Here is a 6,729-nt window from a genome sequence, read left to right as displayed (position 1 = left end):
AAAACCCACAACTAACATTATACCCAATGGTGAAGAGCTGAAATCTTTTCCTCTAAAATCAGGAACAAGACAAGGATGCCCACTCTCACCACTTTTATTCAACATAGTACCAGAAGTCCTAGCCACAGCAATTAGGCAAGAAAAAAACATAAAAGTCATCCAAATTGGAAGGAAGAAGTAAAACTGTCACTATTTGCAGATGACATGATACTATATATTGAAAACCCAAGAGACTCTACAAAAGAAAACCTTATTAGGGCTAATAAATAAATTCAGTAAAGTTATGAGATACAAAATTAATATATAGAAATACGCTGCATTTCTATACACTAATAATGAATTATTAAAAAGAGAAATTAAGCAAATATCCCATTTGCAATTATATCAAAAAAATAAATGTCTAGGAATAAATTTAACCAAGGAGATGGAAGACCTGTACTCTGAAAACTGTAAGACATTGATGAAAGAAATTGAAAACAACACAAATAAAAGATATACCATGTTCATAGATTAGAAAAATTGATATTGTTAAAATGTCCATACTATTCAAAGCAACCTATAGATTCAATGCAATTCCTATCAAAATACCAATGGCATTTTTCATAGAACTAGAACAAATAATCCAAAAATTTGTATGGAACCAGAAAAGACCCTGAAGAGCCAAAGAAATCTTGAGAAAGAACAAAGATGGAGATATCCCACTCCCTGATTTCAAACTATACTACAAAGTTATAGTAATCAAAACAGTGTGGTACTGGCACAAAAAAAATGTACATAGAGGGATGGATCAGAATAGAGAACCCAGAAATAAACCCACACTTAAATGGTCAATTAATCTATGACAAATGAGGGGTGCACGGGAACGGTCTCTTCAACAAATGGCATTGGGAAAACTGGACTGCTACATCCAAAAGAATGAAACTAGACCACTTTCTTACACCATATACCAAAATAAACTCAAAAATGTAATTTAAATGTAAGACCTGAAATCATAAAACTCCTAGAAGAAAACATACACAGTAAGCTTTTTGACATCAGTCTAAGCAATATTTTTTTGGTCGTTTCCAAAAGGGCAACAAAAGCAAAAATAAACAAATGGGACTACATCAGACTAAAAAGCTTTTGCACAGTGAAGAAAACCATCAACAAAATGAAAAAGCAACCTGCTGAATGGGCAAAGATACTTGCAAATGATATATCCAAGAAGGAGTTGATATTCAAAGTATATAAAGAACTCATACAACTCAATGCAAAAAAAACACAAACACCCTGATTAAAAAATGGGTGGAGGACCTGAATAGACAGTGTTCCGGAGAAGACATCCAGATGGCCAATGGACACATCAAAAGATGTTCAACATCACTTATCATCAGGGGAATGCAAATCAAAGCCAAATAAGATACCACCTTACACCTGTCAGAATGGCTAGTATCAAAAAGACAAGAAATAACAAGTGTTGGTAAGGATGTGGAGAAAAGGGATCTCTCATGCACTATTGGTAGTAATAGTAAATTCATGTAAATTTGTGCAGCCACTATGAAAAACAGTATGAAGTTTCCTAAAAAATTTAAAAAAACAGAATTACCATAAAATCACAGAAAAAAGAATTACCACACAATCCAACAATTCCACTTCTGGGTATTTATCCAAAGAAAACAAAAACACTAAATTGGAAAGATATATGTACCCCTAAGTTAATTCAGCATTATTTACAAGAGCCAAGATATGGAAGCATCTAAGTGTCCATCAATGGATAAATGGATAAAGAAGATGTGGTATATGGAATGGAATATTACTCAACTGTAAAAAAAAAAATGAAATCTTGCCATTTGTGACAACAGGATGGACCTATAGGGTAGTATGCTACGTGAAATAAATCAGATAGAAAAAGACAAATACCACATGATTTCCCTTATATGTGGAATCTAATAACAAAACAAACAAACAAAACAGAAACAAACTCATAGATATAGAGAACAAACTGGTGGTTGCCAAAGGGCGGGGGGAGGAGCAAAATCGATGAAAGAGATTAAGAGGTACAAACTTCCAGTTATAAAATAAATAAGTCAGAGGAATGTAATGTATAGCACAGAGAATATAGTCAATAACATTGTAATAACTTTGGTGACAGAGGGTAACTAGACCTACCTTGGTGATCATTTCATAATATATAAAAATATTGAATCACTATCTTGTACACCTTAAATTCATATAATATTGTATGTCAATTATAATTCAATTAAAAACATTAAAATTAATTATCTAAAAATAAATATAATGGAAGATATGCAAGGCCTACAGTAAATTCTATAAAATTGAAAAACTGAAGGCATAAATAAATGGAGAGATATATCATATTCATGGATTGGAAGACTCTGTATTGTTAGCCTGTCAATTCTCCCCCAAATGAATCTGTAGATTCAACACAATTCCAATAATAATCCCAGCCAGCTTTTTAAAATATAAGTTGACAAGGGGCGCCTGGGTGGCTCAGTCGTTAAGCGTCTGCCTTCGGCTCAGGTCATGATCTCAGAGTCCTGGGATCGAGCCCCGCATCGGGCTCCTGGCTCTGCGGGAGGTCTGCTTCTCCCTCTCCCACTCCCCCTGCTTGTGTTCCCTCTCTCGCTGTGTCTATCTCTGTCAAATGAATAAATAAAATCTTTAAAAATAAAAAAATAAATAAAAATAAATAAAAATAAAATATAAGTTGACAAGATAATTCTAAAATTTATATGGAAAGGCTTAGACTAGCCCTGACAATCTTGAAGAAAAAGGAGAAATTAACACCACTTTATTTTGAGACTTATTTTAAAGCTACACTAATTAAGTCAGTATGGTAGAGACCTAAGGATAAACAAATGTATCGATGGGATAAACCATATAACAATGAATATGCCCTAGTAGCAACCAAACAGAACCAATACTGGCTACAGAGTTGTGCAATGTCCTGTAGGTCCCTGCACTGTCTGGTGAAAACTCTTTCACCAGAGTGGCTGGTGAGGAGGCCCAGAGTGGCTGGTGAGGAGCTAAGCTGGAGTTGGCGGGTGGGGAGCACTGGACTGTGTGCCTGATTGCTGCAGGGTCTCCAAGGAGACCAGCCGGGATGGAGTGAACATGGCCAGGGAGGTTGGGGAGAGGCAAGAGTAGACTTGCCAGATAGAGCACATAAAAATACAGGACACGGGCGCCTGGGTGGCTCAGATGGTTAAGCGTCTGCCTTCGGCTCAGGTCATGATCCCAGGGTCCTGGGATCGAGTCCCACATCGGGCTCCCCGCTCAGTGGGGAGCCTGCTTCTCCCTCTGACCCTCTCCCCTCTCATGCTATTTCTCTCTCACTCGCTCTCTAAAAAATAAATAAAATCTTTAAAAAAAAAAAATACAGGACACTGGGCCACCTGGCTGGCTCAGTCAGTAGAGCATGCGACTCTTAATCTTGGGGTTGTAAGTTTGAGCCCCATGTTGGGTGTAGAGATTACTTAAAAAATTAAAATCTTTTGAAATTTAAAATTTGAAATTCAGATAATTAGTGTAAGTATGTACCATAAAATATTTGGGACATACTTCTACTAAAAATTATCTGTTGTTTACCAGAAATTCAAATTTAAGTTCACATCCTATATTTTATCTGGCAACCGCAGGGGGCATTGGAATGGACTCAGGAAAGAAGGGCCAGGAAATGAGAGGCAAGGGAAGAGGGGAACTGGAAGGTCAACTTGGAGAGAGTTGGAAGCTGGAGGAAAGCAAAGAGAAAGAGATGAGGGATGTAGGGAGAGTAAAGGAATCTATGATGGGAGAGAGGTGGAAGGGCAGAGAAAGGGCAAGCAATGGAGATCCTTGGAAAAGGCAGAGAAGTTTGGAATACAGAGGGATATTGGCATATTCAGAAGGTTGTGGATAGGAATGGAGGAATCTAGGGGTCCAGGGAGACTCTTCTGAGTCTTCTTGCTGGCATTCACCTGAGATCTTCTGGTCCCTCCCCACATTAGTGCAGACTGTGGGTGGGTTTATACACTGGTATGGCCAGAACATTGCCAAGTCCTCCCTGAAGTTCAGCCATATCTCCTCCTACAATGAGAACCTATGATCCCACCCCTCATTCTGACCCATTCCTGGAGACCCCAGTCTCTTTAGTTCTCAGAAACCTGGAAGGTCAAAGAGGGCAGGGCTCCCAGAGTGCAGCAACTCCTGCCTTCCCCCACAGCTGAAGGGAGCAAAAGAACTCAAGGAAGAGGAAGGTTTCTCTTAAGGACACACAGTAAACACAGGGTAGAGCCTGGTCTCTTGTCCCACACCTGATCACCTTCCAAAAACTCCTTCCACTTTGATTGCCTACCCCTGACCTCAAACACCCCTTTGGATGGTCCTAAAATTTGCTCTTATCTAATCCTCAAGTCCTGCTATTCCTGGCTGTGGATCTCTTCCTAAAATCTTTCTGACTGTCTTCCACTTTGTTATGAACCAATCCTCCTCCCACACCTGCCCCATCTGTGTATGGTTTTCCACAATCACCACGTACAGTTGTTCATGTTAGACACTGCACAAAAGTAATATACCTAAGGAGGTGCCATTCATATCACAGATATCTTTATTATTTTGAAAAAGATTTTGTAAATATTTGTGTATTGTGTTATTCTTTTGCCGACTGCAAAGTCAATTATTTATAATTTATTGCAATCGTGTTCCAGCAGATGGCAGCAAAGTGTCTTGGTCCAACACGGTGGGTAGCTACCACTCCTCTTCCACTTACAGAGCAATCAGTTTGAAAATCTAAGGTCGCTGTACGGTGACACATGTAAACTGGACTTATCGTGGTGATCATTTTGCAACATATACAAATATTGAATCATTATGTTTTACACCTGCAACTAATATAATGTATGTCAATTTTACCTCAAAAAAAGAATAAAAATAAATTAACAAAAACAATTTTTTAAAAATACTCACAAAAGAGAAAGAAAATGGGAAGACCTTATTGATCTCATATTATCTAAAACATCCTGTGCTTCTGAACAAGGATTTGCTTTTCACCTGATGTACAAAGCATCTTTAAAAAAAAAAATCCCCTTTCTTCCACGATGGGTTTGCCCCCAGAACACAGGTGTCCTGAAAACCACCACTAAATTTAAACCAAAATGGCAAAGGAAAAGACTCATATCAACATCGTTGTCATTGGACACCTAGATTCATGCAAGTCTATCACTACTGGCCATCTGATCTACAAATGTGGTAAGATCGACAAAAGAACCACTGAAAATTTTGAAAAGGAGGCTACTGGGGTGGGAAAGGGCTTCTTCAAGTATGCCTGGGTCTTGGATAAACTGAAAGCTGAACACGAATGTGAACCATTGATATCTCCCTGTGGAAATTCCAGACCAGCAAGTAACACGTGATCATCATCGACGCCCCAGGACACAGAGACTTTATCAAAAACATGATTACAGATATATCTCAGGCTGACTATATCTCAGCAACTGATTGTTGCTGCTGGTAATGGTGAATTTGAAGCAGGTGTCTCCAAGAATGAGCAGACCCATGAGCATGCCCTTCTGGCTCACACACTGGGTGTGAAACAACTAATAGTTGGTATTAACAAAATGGATTCTACTGAGCCACCCTATAGCCAGAAGAGATATGAGAAAATCGTTAAGGAAGTCAGCACCTATATTAAGAAAATTGGCTACAATCCCAAAACAGTAGCATTTGTGCCAATTTCTGATTGGAATGGTGACAGCCTGCTGGAGCCAAGCGCTAAGTGGTTCAAGGGATAGAAAGTCACCCGTAAAGATGGCAATCCCAGTGGGACCATGCTGCTTGAAGCTCTGGATTGCATTCTGCCATCAACTCATCCAACTGACAAGCCCTCGTGTCTGCCCCTCCAGGATGTCTACAAAATTGGTGGTATTGGTACTGTCCCTGTGGGCCGAATGGAGACGAGTGTTCTTAAATATGGTGGTCACCTTCGTTCCAGTCAATGTTACAAATGAAGTCAAGTGTGTTAGAATGCACCATGAAGCTTTGAGTGAGACTCTTTCTGGGAACAATGTGGGCTTCAATGTCAAGAAATATCTGTCAAGGATGTTCGTCGTGGCATTGTGCTGGGTAACAGCAAAAATGACCCACCAATGGAAGCAGCTGACTTCACAGCTCAGGTGATCATCCTGAACCATCCAGGCCCATCAGTGCTGGATATGCACCTGTGGGGGATTGTCACGCAGCTCACACTGCTTGCAAGTTTGCTGAGTTGAAGGAGATTGATCGTCATTCTGGAAGAAAGCTGGAAAATGGCCCCAAGTTCTTGAAATCTGGTGATGCTGCCATCATTGATATGGTTCCTGGCAAGCCTATGCATGTTGAGAGCGTCCCCGACTATCCTCCTCTAGGCCGTTTTGCTGTTCATGACATGGGACAGATAGTTGCTGTGGGTGTCATCAAAACAGTGGACAAGAAGACAGCTGGAGCTGGTAAGGTCATCAAGCTCGCCCAGAAAGCTCAGAAGGCTAAATGAATATTATCCCCAATACTTGCCAACCCCATCTTACTCAGTGGTGGAAGAACGGTCTCAGAACTGTTTGTGTCAATTGGCCATTTAAGTTTAACAGTAAAAGACCAATTAATGATAACTGCACTGTAAAACCTCCGGAAGGAAAGGAGAATGTTTTGTGGGCCATTTGATTTTTTTGTGTATATGACAGTTTTAAGTCATTAGTTTTTTTTTTTTTTTTTTTTTAA

At 39.5% G+C, this 6,729-nt stretch overlaps 1 pseudogene; it reads left to right on the top strand.

Annotated features, from left to right (window-relative positions):
* Positions 1-5,132: 5,132 nt before the first annotated feature.
* Positions 5,133-6,505, top strand: LOC117998091 (annotated as a pseudogene).
* Positions 6,506-6,729: the final 224 nt, after the last annotated feature.

The sequence above is a fragment of the Mirounga leonina genome, unplaced genomic scaffold (assembly GCF_011800145.1).
Source record: "Mirounga leonina isolate KUSES-001 unplaced genomic scaffold, KU_Mleo_1.0 Mir_376, whole genome shotgun sequence".
NCBI classification, from domain to species: Eukaryota; Metazoa; Chordata; class Mammalia; order Carnivora; family Phocidae; genus Mirounga; species Mirounga leonina.
The sequence above is the reverse complement of the archived record's forward strand: the minus strand, read 5'-3'. Positions and strand labels throughout refer to the sequence as shown.